The sequence below is a fragment of the Arachis ipaensis genome, chromosome B05 (genome assembly GCF_000816755.2).
Source record: "Arachis ipaensis cultivar K30076 chromosome B05, Araip1.1, whole genome shotgun sequence".
Taxonomy (NCBI): Eukaryota; Viridiplantae; Streptophyta; class Magnoliopsida; order Fabales; family Fabaceae; genus Arachis; species Arachis ipaensis.
The window spans coordinates 47,612,849-47,632,444 of record NC_029789.2 but is presented as its reverse complement, the minus strand read 5'-3'; positions in this window follow the sequence as shown (position 1 = coordinate 47,632,444).

The window sequence follows — 19,596 nt, the reverse complement described above, 5'->3', positions numbered from 1 at the left end:
CCACGTGCTTTAACACTACAGGTCCGAGCTTGTTAGGGACCATTACCGAGGTTTCGAACCACGAAACTAGAATTAAGTATTAACAGTGTTGAAGCTATGCCTCCGGGATCCCAAACTAGGCGCAGAAAGCCTTCAAGTAAGTTAAAGCAAGTGACAAAGCCCCAAGAGTGTTGATTGCCAGAATGAATTCCGGGGTCCCAAACCTTGCTTTTGCACCCGTCTTCTTGTTGATCATTAGTGTTCCAATCGGGTGGCAGGGAATCTGAATTCTCACTAAAGCGGCCAAACAACTTCCTAAACCGATTCAGTCGAGCTTTACACCAACCCTTGCATTTAAACTTTGAGCACACAACCATGTTGAACCTTGCTTGACAACTCCAGCCACTAACCATCTTCCTCTTACTCTTAATGACACAAAGAGCTTTAAGTTGACCATCCGTCTCCAGTAGCCCATATTCAAGTGGAATTAGAAAGCTAAGGGATATGAATTTTACCCACTTGAATGTTGTGAAGGATGATGGCAACTTAGGGGGAGGTATTTCTAACGGATTTGCAAGCTCCACTCCCTTGTGCTCTTCTCTGACAACTTCTACCTCTTTACAAGTTTCTTCAATATCAACCTCTTCCTCTTGGCAGCTTTCTTCCAATTCAATCTCCTCTTCACTGCTTTCCAAGGGCATGGGAGGTTGTGCTTCTTCTTTTTTAATCTCCATCTCTTGATTGACCTCTTCCAAGTCCTTAACCATGACATGCCTTGGAGGTTGTACACCCTCCTCAACATCAAATGCAACTGTCTTGGAAGGAGGCTCTATGTCTTGACTTTCCCATAGAGGTTCAGCATCTTCCAAGTCTTTAACCATTTCTTCCTCTGCAACTATTATGGCTTCCTCCACTTGTTCCAATACAAAGCCATGTTCCTCATTGTCCACCGAAGTTTCTAGTGTCTCCTTCATGCTACGCTCTTCTTTTGATTCTCCACATGCAGCCATGGGAGTACTTTGAGTGCTCAGATGTTGAGAAGCTAATTGATTTATTAACTCGCCTAAGGCGGCCACGAAATTTAGTACACTCTTATTCATCCTTTCTTGCCCTTGAAGAATAGCACTAAGGGCGTTGTTATCCAATGGAGGTTGGGGTGGATAGGAGGGTTCATTATTTTGGAGAAAGGGTTCATAATAGGAAGGTGGTTCTTCTTGATAAGAATATGGAGATGGTGAATATTGAGGTGGTGGTTCTGGGTGTGGTTCATATGGTGCTTGGTGTGGTGGATAAGGGTTAGGGTCATATGGAGGTGAATGGTTGTAGGTGGCTTGTGAGTATGGTGGTTCAAAGCTGTGTTGAGGAGGTGGTTTATAGGCGTATGATGGGGCTTGTCGGTAATTACAAGGGGGTCTACCATATCTATCAGCTTGATATACATTGTAGAGTGGTCTTTGCCCATGATATCTTGGAGGGTGTTGTTGCCTAAAGGGTTGATCAGGGCCTCTTGGCTCCATCCATCTTCGATTGCTTAGACCTTGATGTACATTCCTGTTATAGCTTCCACTCCTTTCAACAGATTTAGAACCGAACTCAAAGCGAGAGGGGTGAGAATTCATAGTAGCTAAACCAAGCAATCATCCTTTCTTTCAAACGTTATGGTTGTCACAAGTAACAAACCCCTTAAAAATTGATAACCGAAGTATTCAAACCTCGGGTCGTCTTCTCAAGGAACTGTAGGGAGGTATGTTCTTGTTATTGGTTATGAGTTTTGTAAATTGGGGGTTTTGAAAGTAAGGAACAAGTAATTTAAATGACAAGTAAAATAAATAAATAACTATAAAATAAACTCTTGGAAAGGTATGAAAATTCAGAAGTCCTATCCTAGTTATTCTTATGAGAATTGAAGTTAATCCCACTTAGTTGACCTTTACAAAAGCAAGGGAAAGTCAAGTGAACTAATTAGTTAGATCCCCAAGTCCTAGCCAACTCCTAAGGAAAGACTAGAGTTAGTGGGATTCCAATCAATTAGCAGACATAACAATCAATCACGATAAGTTTGATAACTCAAGAGCCTCCAGTTAATCAATTAAAGCCAAGAATATAAAAAAAGCTAAATAAGAATTATAAATTTGAAATACCTCAATTACATTAATAAGAGAAAATCAATCTAAACATAAAAAGTTCATAAGCCAATTTGGCAATCATAAGTAATTAAAGAAAAGCATTGAAGTATCTGAAAGTAAAAGAGAAATATAAAGTAAAAGGAATATTGAACCTGAGAAGAAGTTGAAATAATTAAGTTAAAATAATAAGAAATCCTAATTCCTTTAAGAGGAATCCTAATCCTAAATCCTAAGAGAGAGGAGAGAACATCTGTCTACAAACTACATCTCAACTATGAAAAGTGAATAATCGGAAGGCCCCTTCATGAATGGATGCATTCCCCCACTTTATAGCCTCTAATCTATATTTTTTGGACCAAAAACTGGGTCAAAAACAGCCCAGAAATTGCCCCCAGTGTATCCTGGTACATACAGGTCGTGGGAAAGTGACGCGGAAGCGTCGTGCACGCGTTTGCATGGATTGCATTTCTGCCAGGTCACGCGTCCGCGTAATCCACACGTTCGTGTTGCCTGGCTTCAAGGCAGCTATGGCAAATTATATATTGTTTTGAAGCCCCGGATGGTAGCTTTCCAACGCAACTGGAACCATCTCATTTGGACCTCTATAGCTCAAGTTATGACCGTTTGAGTGCAAAGAGGTCAGGTTGGACAGCTTAGCAACTTCTTCAACTTCTTGTATTCCTTCCACTTTTGCATGCTTCCTTTCCATCCTCTAAGTCATTCCTGCCCTGTAATCTCTGAAATCACTTAACACACATTTCAAGGCATTGAATGGTAATAAGAGAGGATTAATATTAGCAAATATAAGTCCAAAGAAACATGTTTTCAATCATAGCACAAAATTAGGAAGGAAAACGTAAAACATGTGATTAGTATGAATAAGTGGGTAAAGAGTTGATAAAAACCACTCAATTGAGCACAAGATAAACCATAAAATAGTGGTTTATCAGTATCCGACCTACAGTGTCCCTTTTTCTTTATCTTTTTATGTTGACTAAACCCGGGGTGGCCAAGAAGAAGGCTTCTTGTGTCTCCTTCCGAGCTACCCAAGGGAGGAAAGTGTTTTCAATGTTTGATGACTCTTTTTGTGACTTTAAGAACTTCTATTTTAAAGTCGGAGCTATTGAGAGTGCTCGTCCTTTCTTTCTGGATGAAAATGATGAGCCGACATTTTCCTTATGGTGGCAAAAAGATACAGTAGTTCTTAAGTACCACTTGGAGAGTCTAGATGAAGTAGAACAGGCTTATGTGGGTGTTTTAGAGGAGCATTGGGGGTAGCCTCCCCATCTCGACACTAAGAAGTTTTTAGGGGATCCTTCTCTTCTTCGTTCTGAGCTAGGTAGAGTCTGAGCTCCTTCTTTTGTGGAAAGTTTCTTTTATTGGTTTAAGATTTGTTCTCATCTGTTTGTGTAACTATTTTCCTGGCTTTCTTTCAGAGATGGTTGCGTCTTCAAACTCCATGAAGGTCTTCCGTAAAGCGAAGAAGGCGGCGGCTGCCCAAAACATGTCGAGGAAGATGCTAGGGGAAGGGTCTTCTCAAGTGCCCCCGAAGAAGCCGACATCTGACTCTCAGGGTCCGAGGAAGATCATCCCAATCCTAGAGTTTAGACAGTTTCTACCGATCCTCCCGTTGAGGCCTCTGGTGCTGCCTCTTCCCCTACTTCTGCTGGTCCTCCTTCCAAGCGTCAAAAGGTTGCTGGGATGTATAATTTGTATGACGCAGAGTTTGATGGTGTGGCCTTTGCCACAGAGTTGATTGCTCCTCATGGTAAGGTTTCTCTGGACGACATGTCGATCCTTCATCATCTCGATTTTATTGCAAGCAATAGTATTCAGATGGCCAATGTTAGTGCTGCTTTATCCCGAGTTATCAAGGAATCTCCAGTTCGTGCTACTAAGTCTTTTATGGAGGAGGCCAAGGCTGAATTCAACAGGGTGAAGGGTCCGAAGGACGAGCTAGATGCCAAGGTTGCCAAATTGGAGCTTGAAGTAGAAAGGGAGAAGACTCGCGCTACGGCGGCAGAGGCGGCTGGCAACCTGGCCGAAGAGATGGCCAAGAAAGCCAAAGAGAGCTATACCTGGGCTTATGGCCAACTATTGGACACTAAGGAGAGACTTCAGTCGGCCCAGGATGATTATGTCGAGCTTCAAGGCCATATGGTGAGCAGTCTGACCGATATGTATGAACATCTAAAGGCCCAGGTCTGGGTTCTTGCTCCCGACGTCAACCACTCCTTATTCAGTATGGAAAACGCTGTGGAAGATGGCAAGATTGTTCCTGCACCAGATGATGATGATGAGGGTCCTCCCTTTGTGCCACCAGCTAAGGCTTCTACAGCTTCAACTACCACAGCCCCTCCTGCCGAGGTGATCCTTCCTGGGCCTGAGCCAAACCTGGAGATTCTGAATGGGCCAGATGGAGTTGTTCGTGCCACCCTCATAAACCACTATTTTATGGTTTATCTTGTGCTCAATTGAGTGGTTTTTATGAAGTCTTTGCACACTTATTCATACAATTTGCATAATTTTACAATTCCTTCCCAATTTTGTTCTATGGTTGAAAACTTGCTTCCTAAGCCTTTAAATTGTGTATTTTAATTCTCCTTTAAACCATTCGATGCCGTGATCCATGCGTTAAGTGTTTTCAGGCTGTATAGGGCAGGAATGGCTTAAAGGATGGAGAGGAAGCTTGCAAAAATAGAAGGAGCACAAGAAATAAAGAAGATGACGAGCGAGGATCGACGCACACGCATGCGCATGATTTGGAGAATTGCACAGCGACGCGAGCGCGTACCTGACGCGTACGCGTGACACGCAAAAAGGACCATCGACGCATACGCGTGACGTGCGCCACGTGCAGAAAACGCAAAAGACACTGGGGGCAATTTTGGGCTGAGTTTGGACCCAGTTTTCGGCCTAGAAATGCAGACTAGAGCCAGGGGACAAGCAGATACTCAACACACATTCACATTTACGCAGTTTTAGTTTTTAGTTTTGGAATCTTAGAGGGAATTCTACTCCTTCCTTGAGGGTTCTACACATTCATAGATTTCTAGTTTTATGCTTTTGATTTAGTGATGCCAGGGCATCATTACCCCGTTTTCTATGCTTTTTCACTAAATTCTGGTTAATTTCCATACAAATTTTATTGATAAAGGAGAAAAAGCATGACAAGTCTCTGTATTAAGAAATTCTCAAGCACAAGTGAAAATTTTGTTAACATACAGGGTAAATATGATGGAATAGATCACACTAAGTGAAGTCATAATTTTAAACAATATTAGCACACTTAGTAAAGTAAAGATTATCTTGTATGTTACTTTGATACACTTGTTTGTTTGATGATAGGCTAAATAGAAGTAGAGAAGCAGAGAAAAGCAGAGTTAGAGAGCCAACATTGATGGAAAAGTTTGAATAAACTTTGGCAATGAACCAACGTTGTAAGGAAAAATTGAAGAGGCAACATTGGAGAGAACGTTGGTGGTCCAACGTCAACCCCAATGTGCTCGCAAAAGAAGCCTGGAAAAATTTGCAACCACGCGTACGCGTTCTTCACGCGTACACGTGCTTAATGAAGAAATGGCAAACCACGTGAAGGAGCGAAACTCTCGCGCGATCTAGAATTTCACAAATAAATTCGCGTTGTATGTATAGCTTCTAGACCGACAAGAATTCCTTTCTTACAAACATTTTGATTGTCACAAGTAACAAACCCAATAAAAATTATAAACTGAAATATTCAAACCTCGGGTCGTCTTCTCAAGGAATTGCAGGGAAGTATGAATTATTATTGGTTATGAAAAATGGTGTTTTTGGGTTTCAAAAGGTTTGAACAAGGGAAATAAATTGCAGGAATTAATAAATTAATAACTAATAAAATTCTTGGCAAAGTGTGAAAATTTGGAAGTCTTATCCTAGTTATCCTTATTGATGTTGATGAGAATTGAGTTTTAATCCCACTTAGTTAACCTCTACTAAAGCAAAGGAAAGTCAAGTGAACTAATTAGTTAGATCCTTAAGTCCTAGCCAACTCCTAAGGAAAGACTAGAGTTATTGGAATTCAATTCAATTAGCAAAGATAACAATTATTAACCTCGATAAGTTTGACAACTCAAGAGTCTCTGATTAATCAGTTAAAGCCAAGAATATAAAAAAACTAAAGATAAATCTGAAATACCTCAATTGCATTAATAAAAGAAAATCAATCTAAACATAAAGAGTTCATGAGCCAAATTGGTAACATAAGTCAGATACGAATAAAAGCATTAGAATAAATAAAAATATAAAAGGAATATTGAACCTGAGAGGAAGTTGAAATCCTAAATCCTTTAAGAGGAATCCTAATCCTAAAACCTAAGAGAGAGGAGAGAACCTCTCTCTAAAAACTACATCTAATTTATGAAAAGTGAATAATGGAAGACATCTCCTGAATGGATGCATTCCCCCACTTTATAACCTCTAATCTGTGTTTTCTGGACTTGGATCTGGGCCAAAAGGGTTTCAGAAATTGCTGGGGGCGTTTTCTGCAGTTTCTGCACGTGGCGTCTGTCACGCGTCCACGTGGGTCACGCGGTCGCGTCATCTGGGAGTTTTCCTTGTCACGCGTTCACTTCGGTCACGCGTACGCGTCAGTCACGCGTTCGCGTCGCTGCCTTTTCGCGCTAGGCACGCGGCCACGTCATCCATGCGTTCGTGTCGCTGCCCTTTTCTTCAAAACTCCATTTTTGTCCTTTCCTTCCATTTTTGTATGTTTCCTTTCTGTCCTCTAAGCCATTCCTGCCTTAGGAGATCTGAAAATACTTAACACACAAATCACGGCATCAAAGGGTAATAAAGGGTAATTAAAATTAATATTTTTAAAGCATAGGAAACATGTTTTTCACATATATCACATAATAAGGAAGGGAAAGTAAAACCATGCAATTTACATGAATAAGTGGGTGAGGGATTGAATAAATCACTTGAATTGGGCACAAAATACATCATAAAATATGGGTTTATCACCACGTGTACGCACAACCCACGCGTACGCGTGTGTAGTAAAAGATACCAATGTACGCGTAAGCGTACAGTGCGGGCACACGTGAAAAGGCTAACATTGGAGGTAACGTTGGGGGGCAAACACTGGGTCCAACGTCTGCGATGACATCCCTGGGCAAAAATTTGATATGACGCGTACGCGTGGGTGACGCGTACGCGTCGATTGGCAAAAAGCAGCATGCACGCGGAAGCACAAAGTTTGCGTACGCGTCGATTGGCAAATAGTAGCATTCACGCGGAAGCGCAAAGTACGTGTACACGTGGATTAGAAAATGTTGGAGCAGACGTTTGCATGCCAACGTTGACGCAAATGTGGATGACAGAACCTGGGGGCAATTTTTTACACTGCAACATTATTAAAGGCCCCAATACACCCCTGAAACATGCAAGCAAGCTGAGCCCATCAATTATCACTCATCCAAGGCACAAGAAGGATCTAGATTTGGAATTTTAATTCAATTGTAATTTTCTCCTTCATTTTTTGTAAGCCTATATATAGGCAATAGCTGGATTGGAGAAATCATTTTAGATCGGAGGGGAGTCTAGGATCATGCATTCACATCCCCTGACACACACCATTCATCACTCTTCTTTCTTTTTCTTTTCTTTTCTTTTCTTTTCTTTTCTGTTAGCTTAATTTTAGTTTGTAATTCCATTTATGAATTCTGCAATTTCAATTTCAGTTTTAATCTTCTTCTTTATTCTTCTACATTTTCTTTCTTTTTTGTTAAATTTAGAGCAATGAACTGAACTAATTCTTTTCATTGGGTTAGAGAGCTCTATTGAGATTTAATGGATCAATTGTAATCTTCATCATGCTTTGTCTGTCTTTTCTCTTGGTCTTACTAGAAAGCTTTCGATCTTAACTCAATTGAACAATTGTCTCGACGGAGAAATTGTTCATAATTAGATCTCCTCGGAGCCTTGACAAAGGAATGAGGAAATCATGCTAGAAATGCTTTCTCACACTGGATTAGGTTGGGGGTTGGACGGATATAGTGACATGTAATCCTCCCAATACTTTGATCTATGAATGTGTGTGGTATAGTCAGTGACCAAGCTTCACCTCTTCCCATGAACAATTAAACCAAGACATTGGGAAATTGTTCATGCTTAGAGAGATTGGTAAGCCAAGACATTGGGATCCAATCACTTAAGATTGCCAAGAAGATTAATGAACGCATTGATTGAGGAAGAGATGAAGATGAACTTGATTTGGAGAATTGCAATATCTCACAATCTCAATGTTCCTTTTATTTTTCTTCTTTTACTTTCTGTTATTTTGCTTTCTGCACTTTACATTAAAGTCAATTTTACTTTCCTGCACTTTACTACTTTCATTTACTTTTATGCAATTTACATTTCCTGCTTGATTTTCAGTCCAATATGAACCGTCTAACTAGGCTAACCAATTGACTATTGATTGCTTAATCCATTAATCCCTGTGGGATTCGACCTTACTCTTGTGAATTTTTACTTGACGACAATCCGGTGCACTTGCCGGAGGGAAATTTGTTGAGAGGCAAATTACCGCGTATCATTTAGATATTAAGAAGAGTTACTACCTCCGTTGAAGCTTCCATTATTCTAGTTTATTTTCTTATTCTCTTACTCTTCTAATTGCCCATTAACCCTGTTCAGATATGGATGTTTATGGTTTTGGAATTTATTAATGCAAAGAATTATTTTTACCTTTAATTAATTTTCAATTATTATTTTATTTAGTTTATCATGTCTTCCTTTTATTCCCTTTATATGTCTGTGAACATTGTATTCATGTCAATGGAGTAGACTCCGAACTTGACTTGGGAGTTGATTAAAAGGAGGCCGTTGAGTTGGAATACCCAAGTGTTAATTTTAATTGGAAGTTGTTGGCCAATTCTCTTGTCACTAACGCTAATCCTTCTATAGGAGAGGATTAGGACTTGTGAATAAGAGTTAGCTCAATTACTTGACTTTTCTTTATTCGGTAAGGGTTAACTAAGTAAAAACGACAACCTCTTACTATTACACTTGGGAAAATCCAATAAGGATAGAACTTCCAGTTAATATTCTCCCGGTCAAGGCATTTATTTTGATTATATAAATTCTCCCATTAATTTTCATTGCTTTAATTTACAATTATTTACTTTTCTGTTCTTCAACTCTTAAAATTTCTCGGAAAACTCCTGATCAATAAAATAACATTCTTTTGTCAACTCATTGGGAGACGACCCGAGGTTTAATACTTCGGTTTATTTTTATTGGGTTTGTTTAAGTGACAAACAAATTAAATTGGATTGAGGTTTAATTGTCAGTTTAGATCTAAACTTACAATGCGCTTATTTTTGTGAATTCTTTACCGACAATTTTTTCCCCATAACACCCCGATCTCGACTGTCCCACCTTCTCTCAAGGATGCTACTACCAGGGCGAATTTGGTACCCTTCTGATGTTCTTTTTTATGTCTCTGTTTTGAGTATGTGTTGATATGGTCCGGTCTGTGGACATTTTTGAACTTCTGTTATGTAAGTCTTTAGTGGCTCACTTCATTCATTATAGTCTATGACTTAGCTTTGCATGTTGTTCTTACATGGTTTTTGTGCTTTTTGACGACATGGTTTCTTCATGAATTCTGGGCATCCTAGGATGTAGGTGGTCGGGATTCCTTGATTTAGCACCCTACGAGGTAGTATTTGCTTTACGGATTTCCCCCTTTTTGAACCACGCCTTTTCATTGGCTGTGCTGACAACCTTCTTTATTTAACTATGATTTGTCGTCTGGGCTTTTTTTAGTTGAGTTCCAAACAACTTTTTAGGTGGTGTTCTCATATGGAACCTTTTCTTTTTAGTTTGTTTGGACGACCTTTTAGCCTTCTTCCGACTTGTGCATTTGCTTTTTAAGACTTGTGTCTTTCAGCTAAGTACTTCTGGCCTAGGTTTTCCTTTTTTGGCCTTTGTGTGGTTTTGTTCCCTTTTTAGTGATCCTTCTTTGGTCCGACTTCTCTGTCGGGCCTTTTTCAAGTTATTTTTAGTAGTCCCATTTTTAGTCCGACCTCGTCAGGTCACTTTATATGGGTTACTTTTTATAACTTCCTGCATTAATTCGAACTTTGTCGCTTCACCTTGCCGACCTCTTTTTCCTTGGTTGGGCAATGAAATTTGAGTTTTTTAAGCGTAAATTAATGCGCCTTGATAGGAAACTTTTTAGGGAATTGATGATTTTCAATCAAATAATAAGATAAAAAAATAAATAAGAGTGTGTACATGTAAGTGCTTACCCTTCTAGTTCGGGCAGCTTTTAGATCTTGGCCGGACACCTCATTAAAAAACCTTTTAGGAAATAGAGTGTGCCTTGACCTAAGATCTTTTCTAGTTATAGTACCTTTTTAGGTTACAGGCGTGCCATGACCTTGGTAGCTCCCGCCCTTCGAGGTCGGCCACTGATAAACCACTATTTTATGGTTTATATTGTGTTTAATTGTGTGGTTTTATCATGATCCTTACCCACTTATTCATTAATTTAGCATGCATTTATATTTCCTTCCTGAAATTATTACATGATTAAAAACTGCTTCCTAGAGACTTTTAATTATGCATTTTAATTCACCTTTATTCCATTCGATGCCGTGATCTGTGTGTTAAGCGTTTCAGGCTTTATAGGGCATGAATGAGTTGGAGATTGGAAAGGAAGCTAGCAAAAATGGAAGAAACACAAGAAATTGAGGAGATAACCAGCGAAAAGTGACGCGGCCGCATGGCTCACGCGACCGCGCGGAAGAGGAGAAATCGCAGTGACGCGCCGCATGGCTCACGCGACCGCGCGGAATGGAAAAGCACAAGCGACGCAGAGGCGTGGATGACGCGAACGCGTTGCAAGGAAAAACGCGAATGACGCGTCCACATGGATGACGCGATCGCGTGACATGCGCGATCTGCATAATCTACAGAATTCGCTGGGGGCGATTTTGGACCCTATTTTGACCCAGTTTTCGACCCAGAACAGCAGACTAGAGCCAGAGAACATGCAGAAACCAAGGACATCATTCATTCTACACAGTTTTAGTTTTAGATCTAGTTTTTACTCCTCCTCTAGGTTTTCTCTCTAGACATTCATAGTTCTTAGGATTTACTTTTCGATTGCTCTTTGCATTGGGATACTGAGAAGAGTTATTACCTCATCGAGACTTCGTCATTCTAGTTCGTTTTCTTTACTTGGCTTACTCTTCCATGTTCTTTGCTTTGTTTAATTTTACCATTGGAATATCTTTTTGGATTATTTAATATAAGGATTATCTTTATTTTTAATTAATTATTTTAATTTTCATTTACAATGTCTTTCTTTAATTCCTTTTCATATGCTATGAATTTTACATTCACAATGAGTGAGTAGTTCTCTAACTTGATGGGGAGTTGATTGAAGGGAACCCTTGAGTTGGAAAGCTTAAAGGAAAGATTGTAATTAGGTTTATGGTTGGATTGCCTTCTAGTCACTAACACCAATCTCTTCTAATTAAGTGGATTGCAACTTGTGAACAGACGTAGCATTCCAACTTGTTTGACTTTCCCTTACCTAGTAAAGGATAACTAAACAGGACAACTTTTAATTGTCAATTAATCTTGAGAGTATTCCAACAATAATAGGGATTCCAACTAATCAACTCCCAATCAAGGCTTTTATTTACATTATTCAAATTCTCCAATTTAATTTCCTGCTTACTCAATTCAAACCTTTTTGAAAACCTCTGATTAATAAAATAGAACACTTTTCTGCAACTCGTTGGGAGACGACATGGGATTCATACTCACAGTATTTTAATTTTAAATTTCTGTGACACCTTTCTAAATTGATAAGTAGATTTCTGGCGAGTTAAGAACTATACTTACAACGTATATATTTTAACAATTTTAATTCGCCAATTTCTGCCTGCATCAATTTTTGGCGCCGTTGCCGGGGAGTTGCAATAGAGTGCTAAAGTTATTAATTAGAATTTATTTATTTGCATTTTATTTTATTTTGCTACTATGAGCTGCATGTTTCCTTCGTCAAATGACGCGTTCACTTCCTAATCCAAGCTTGCCAATATTCGATCCTGAAATTGAAAGGACTATTTCACGAATAAGGCGAGCTCGGCGTCGGTTAGTCATCTCTGAGGGCGGATTCGAAATGCCATTTGAGGAAGAAACTAGCTCCCGTTCTACTGATTCGGTTGATTTACGTACAGGTAACATGGCGGCAGCCAAAAGAGTTACTATCCAGGAGGAAGGAGCCCCTGATTTTACAATGCAACCGTTTCAAGCACATCATCCAGCGGTGGCTACAGATTTTGAAATAAAGACCGCACTGCTCAATTTGATGCCCAAGTTTTATGGCTTACCTGCTCAAGAGCCTATCAAGCACCTGAGAGATTTCCAAGCAGCTTGTTCTACTGTCAGGCGTGATGGTGCAGATGAAACTTCAATTTTGCTGAAAGCTTTCCCGTTTTCTCTTGAGGGAAAAGCAAGAGAGTGGTATTACACTCAACCCCTAGCAAATGTATCCAACTGGGATACACTCAGAAAAGAATTTTTGGAAAAATTCTTCCCATCTGAAGTTACTGATAAACTGAGGAAAGACATTTCCACGATTGGTCAAGATGACAACGAGACTCTCTTTGAATACTGGGAGCGCTTCAATAATCTTCTGGAAGCATGCCCCACCACAGGATTGACAAGATAGTGTTACTCAGCTATATCACACAGGGCATGAGGCCCCAAGATAAGACCACATTGGAAAGTGCTAGCAATGGGTCTATGAAGAAGTACAAGACCACTGATGAGGCATGGCAATTGATCAGCGACTTAGCTGAATCTACTAGGAACCACAAGCAGAAACAAGGCCGTTCGAAAGCTGTTGCAGAAGTATCCTCTAGCAGAGAGACTGCTGCTCTAGCTCAGAGTATCTGTGAAATGACCAACTTGCTGAAGCAGATGCAATTGAATCAACAACAAGTTCAGCAAGCTCAACCTTCTCCAGCATAGCAAAGCCAACAGTTAGTCCCATAGAGAGTCTGCGGAATTTGTGCTGATTATAGCCATTATACTGATGAATGCCCGCAGCTCCAGCAAGAAGACAACATGGTGGCATCCACTCATAACTTCTATGACCGCCCCAACCAAGGGTACAATCAAGGTGGAAATCAGAACCATGGATGGCAGGATAATTCTAACCAGAATTGGAGGGACAACAATAATAGAGGAGGCAGAGATAATCAGGAAAATCAGAGGTGGAATAATAATAATAACAGGCAGCAGAATCAACCTTACAGAGCACCGCACTTGAGGCAATCCCAAGGACCACAGAATACCCAACAACAGACCTCTCAATTTACTCATCTTTCTTCATCTCCTAATGAAGAGTTACTACAATCTTTTGAGCGAAGACAACAGACCATGGAAAATAACATTATGAATAACATTAATGCCAGTCTGAATGGTCTGGCCTTTACTTTGCAAGCTCTTGTCTCACAGATTGGATCAATGCAAAATTCCAGTAACCAACCTTCGAGCTCCACTGGAATCCCCTCTAAACCATTACCCAATCCAAAGGGAGGCATTATGCCATCACCCTAAGGTCCGGAACCACACTGTAGGAGAGGAATCAGGAGGAGCCAAACTCACCAGAACACGCCTTAACTGAAGAGGTAGTAGAGATAGGAGATGTTGAAGAGGAAGAGGACATACAGGACATAGCTGAAAAAGAAGAAGCTCAACCACAGGAGGAAGCACCAAAAGGCACAGACACTGCAGAAAACACCACTCCCATTCCATTTCCACAACTTGCAAGGAAACCCAGGAAGCAGCTGGAACCCGATTCCAAGATAGTAGAAATATTCAAAAAGGTTGAGGTAACTGTCCCTCTTTTTGATGTTATTCAACAGGTACCTAAATATGCAAAGTTTCTAAAAGATTTATGTATACATAAAGACAAAATTAATGAATTAGAAACTATTCCTTTAGATAGTTCCATATCTGCTTTAATGGGAGGACTACCTGAAAAGTGTAGTGACCCAGGTCATTGTATAGTTAGTTGTACTATTGGTGGTGTAGTAATTTATGATTGTATGTGTGATTTAGGAGCATCTGTTAGTATAATGCCTTTGTCTATATATGATATTTTGAGGCTCCATCCCTTAAAAAGGTCGGCAGCTCGTTTTGTGTTAGGAGATAAAAGCATTATTACAGTGGCTGGAGTTGCTGAAGATGTTTTAGTGAACATTAAAGGGCTTACATTCCCCACTGATTTTTATATCTTGGAGATGCCCCATAATGACTCGGATAAGTCATCATCAATCCTACTTGGAAGACCATTCCTGAAGACATCAAAATTCAAATTGGATGCTTTTTCAGGAACATACTCTTTTGAAATAGATGGCCGAATAGTAATCTTCAATCTGAATGGAGTCATTAACAATCCTCCAGAAGATCATTCCATCTTCCAGTGTGATGTCATAGATGAAACTGTAGCTGAAGTTCACAAGGAAGAGTTAGAAGAGAGGCACACTGGACAAGGTCCAAGTGTGGGGACCCTCTTGACTGACAATGAGGGCACTTCGGCATTTTCACAAGCTCTAGACAATCCAGAACCTGCCCATGATCAGAAGTTGGAATTGAAACACCTCCCTCCACATCTCAAATATGCTTATCTTGAAGACGAGCAGAAGTTTCCGGTTATCATTACAAGGGAACTCACTTCTCAACAAGAAGAGCAGTTACTTGATGTACTGAGGAGGCATAAGAAGGCAATTGAGTGGAGTTTGGCAGACATAGTAGGCATCAACCCTCAAGTATGTGAATACAGAATATTTTTAGAAAAGGGAGCAAGACCAGTCCGTCAACCCCAAAGAAGATTGAATCCCACTATCTTGGAAGTTGTCAAAAAGGAAGTGACCAGACTGTTGGAAGCAGGTATAATCTATCCTATTTCAGACAGTGAATGGGTTAGCCCAGTACAAGTGGTACCCAAGAAGTCTGGAGTCACTACAGTGAAGAATGAGCATGGAGAGCTCATAGCAACTAGAGTTCAGAATGCTTGGAGAGTCTGCATTGATTATAGGCGTCTCAACCAAGCCACCCGTAAGGATCACTACCCACTTCCATTCATTGATCAAATGCTGGATCGCCTGTCTGGTAAATCACATTATTGTTTTTTAGATGGTTACACAGGTTATTTCCAGATTCATATAGCTCCTGAGGATCAGGAAAAGACCACTTTTACATGTCCTTTTGGGACTTATGCTTACAAGAGAATGCCCTTTGGCTTGTGCAATGCACCAGCTACTTTCCAACGGTGCATGATGAGTCTTTTCTCTGATCTTATTGAGGACTGTATGGAGGTTTTTATGGACGATTTTAGTGTTTATGGTGATTCTTTTAGCCTTTGCTTAGATGGATTATCTAGAGTATAGATAGATGTGTTAATATAAACCTTGTATTAAATTTTGAAAAATGTCACTTTATGGTAAAACAAGGGATTGTACTAGGACATGTGGTATCTAATAATGGAATTTCTGTAGACCCAGCAAAGGTGAATGTTATTTCGAGTTTACCTTACCCCTCCTCTGTGAGGGAGGTCCATTCGTTCCTTGGTCATGCAGGTTTTTACAGGAGATTCATAAAGGACTTTAGTAAGGTAGCACTCCCCTTGTCCAGATTACTGCAGAAAGATATTGAGTTCGAGTTCAGTGAGGATTGCAAATAAGCGTTTGATAAGCTAAAGACCGCCCTGACTCAAGCTCCAATTGTGAGAGGACCAGACTGGAGCCAGCCGTTTGAAATCATGTGCGATGCTTCCAACCACGCCGTAGGAGCAGCGCTGGCTCAGCGTGAAGGTAAGGATCCTTTTGTTATAGCTTATGCGTCTAAGACTTTAGACGCTGCCCAGTCCAATTATACTACTACTGAGAAAGAGCTTCTTGCTATTGTTTTTGCTCTGGATAAATTCTGAGCTTATTTACTTGGTACTAGAGTAGTAGCGTATTCGGACCATGCAGCTTTAAAGTATCTATTAGCTAAAAAGGAGTCCAAACCAAGGCTTATACGTTGGATACTGATATTACAAGAATTTGATTTAGAAATAAAGGATAGAAGTGGTAACCAGAATTTAGTGGCAGACCACTTGAGTCGCCTTGAGCACGTTAAGGATGATTCTACTCCTATAGATGATAATTTTCCATTTGATAACCTGCAAGCAGTATCTGAGGTAGTCCCTTGGTATGCACTTGTAGCTAATTATCTAGTTAGCCGCACATTTCCTCCAAACTTTTCTAAGCATCAAAGAGACAAGCTGAAAAGTGAGTCTAAAGTCCATCAGATGCTGTTCGCTGCAAAGCTTTTCCAACAACCCTCACGAAGACAGCGATCAGATGGTTCGACAACTTACCTCCAAAGTCCATCTCAAACTTTGACGACCTGGCCAAAAAGTTCCTGGCCAGATTCTCCATCCAGAAGGATAAGGCCAAGCACGCACCCAGTTTACTAGGGATCAAGCAAGGAGATCGGGAGAGTCTCCGCAACTACATGGAAAGATTCAACAAAACATGTATGGACATACAAAGTTTACCAACAGAGGCCGCCATCATGGGACTCATCAATGGCCTACGAGAGGGACCTTTTAGCCAATCTATATCAAATAAGTACCCCACCTCCTTAGACGAAGTACATGAGCGAGCAGAAAAAATACATCAACATGGAAGAGAATGCTCGGCTGGGAGAAACCTCAAAATCCGGGGCCTCCTACCGAGACAAAGACAAGGAATCCAAAAGGAAAGAAGATCGACAAGGGGTGAAAATAAAAAAATACCATAATTACACTCCTTTCAGAGTATCCCGGGTCGATGTATACAAAGAAGTCTGCCATACGGAGAAAATTCCCCCAGCACGGCCACTCAAAGGCAAAAGAGGAGGAGGAAACCGGAAGGAATATTGTGAATACCACCGAGTTCGAGGGCACTCCACCAACGAGTGCTTCGACTTAAAGAATATCATAGAAAAATTGGTGAGAGAAGGAAAATTAGATCGCTTTCTGGCTACCCGAGATGACGACCAAAGAAAGAGACGAAGGGACGAAGATGACGGACGAGCTGAGCGATCTCCTCGGACACCAGAAAGACACGTCCACATGATACACGGGGGATTCGCAGGAGGCGGGATCTCCAAATCATCCCGACAAAGATATCTCAAAGAAGTATATCATGTCGAGGGAAAGGAGGAAGCACCCGACATCCCTGCGATAACATTCACTAAAGAGGACGCATCCAGCATCATCTCGGGACACGACGACCCCATGGTCATCACTATCATACTGGCAAACGCGAATCTACACCGCAAATTAGTAGACCAAGGGAGTTCTGCCGACATCTTATTCAAAACATCCTTCGACAAACTCGGCTTAGACGAAAAGGAGCTTAGAGCATACCCGAATAGTCTGTTCGGACTAGGAGATACCCCGGTACAACCACTGGGATACGTATCGCTACACACAACCTTCAGAAAAGGGAACCAATCCAGGACCCTCAAGATAGACTACATCGTGATCGACGTAAGTTCAGCCTACAATGCCCTAATAGGTCGGACAACACTCAATCAACTCGGCGCAATAGTCTCAACTCCACATCTATGCATGAAATTCCCAATTACAGAGGGGATAGCCACGGTAAAAGCAGATCAAAAGATGGCACGCCGCTGTTATAACGAAAGTCTAAACCTCAGAGGCAGAGGAGAAGAGTTTCATACAATTGAGCTTGGCGGAGTTCAGCGACGAGAAGAACTCTGTTCGCAGCCGGAAGGCGAGATAGAGAAGGTTCAGATCGGAGACACCTCAGACAAAACAACTAATATCGGAACGATCCTAAGAGGAAACTCAAAAGAATTACTGATACAATTCTTACGCGATAATGTCGATCTCTTCGCATGGAAAGCCGCAGATATGCCAGGTATAGACCCCAAGCTAATGTGCCACAAGTTGGCAATCTATCTGGGATCTCGGCCGGTGCAGCAGAAATGAAGAAAACTTGGGCCAGAGCGATCCTAAGCGGTGGAAGAGCAAGTACAGGCACTACTGGAGGCAGGATTCATAAGAGAAGTCAAGTATCCATTATGGCTAGCCAACGTCGTCTTGGTGAAAAAATCAAATGGGAAGTGGTGAATGTGTACCGATTACACCGATCTCAACAAAGCCTGCCCAAAAGATCCTTACCCACTCCCAAGTATCGACGTTCTGGTAGATGCTTCCTCCGGATATAGATACCTCTCATTTATGGACGCATACTCGGGATACAACAAAATCCCCATGTATCCACCAGATCAAGAAAAGACCTCGTTTTTAACGCCAAAAGTAAATTACTGCTACATCGTAATGCCCTTCGGTCTCAAGAATGCGGGAGCTACTTATCAAAGGCTGATGAATAAAGTCTTCTCAGACCACATTGGAAAGATCATGGAAGTCTATATGGATGACATGTTGATAAAGACACAAAGCGAAGATACATTATTGTCCGACCTGGCTCAAGTGTTCAACACCATAAGGAAGCACGACATGCGACTTAATCCGGCAAAATGCACCTTCGCAGTAGAAGCAGGCAAATTCCTAGGTTTTATGCTCACACAAAGAGGAATTGAAGCAAACCCGGATAAATGCCAAGCCATACTCAACATGAAGAACCCGACCTGTGTCAAAGAAGTGCAGCAACTCAACGGGAGATTGGCCACCCTATCCAGATTCTTAGCAGGGGCAGCGATAAGATCTCTCCCCTTCTATGCTACTTTAAGGAAGGGAAAATAGTTCAAATGGACGACAGAATGCGAACAAGCCTTCCAAGACTTCAAGGAGTTCTTAGGACAACCGCCTATCTTATCTCGACCACGAGAAGGAGAACCACTCGTACTATATCTCGCAGTAGGAAGCTGGGCAATAGCCTCAGCACTAGTCAGAGAAGACGAAAGTGGGCAACAACCCGTCTACTTCATTAGCAAAGCACTACAGGGATCCGAGCTGAACTACCAAAAAATAGAAAAGTTTGCCTACACTCTCATTCTAACATCTCGACGACTTCGCCCGTACTTCCAGGCTCACACCATTAAGGTTCGAACCAACCAGCCCATAAAAGGAATATTGCAGAAAACAGATTTAGCAGGCAGAATTTTACAATGGGCAGTTGAGTTAACAGAATTCGACCTCCAATATGAAGCTCGGACGGCCATTAAATCACAGTACCTAGCCGATTTTACCGCAGATTTCACAGATGCCTTGGAGACCCCCACAGAATGGAATCTCTACGTGGACGGTTCTTCAAATAAGACTGGAAGCGGCGCAGGCGTGATAATAGAAAGCAACCAAGGAACCCAAGTTGAGCTCTCCCTCAAGTTCGGGTTCCCGGCCTTAAACAACCAGGCGGAATACGAAGCATTATTAGCCGGTTTGAAGCTGGCTACA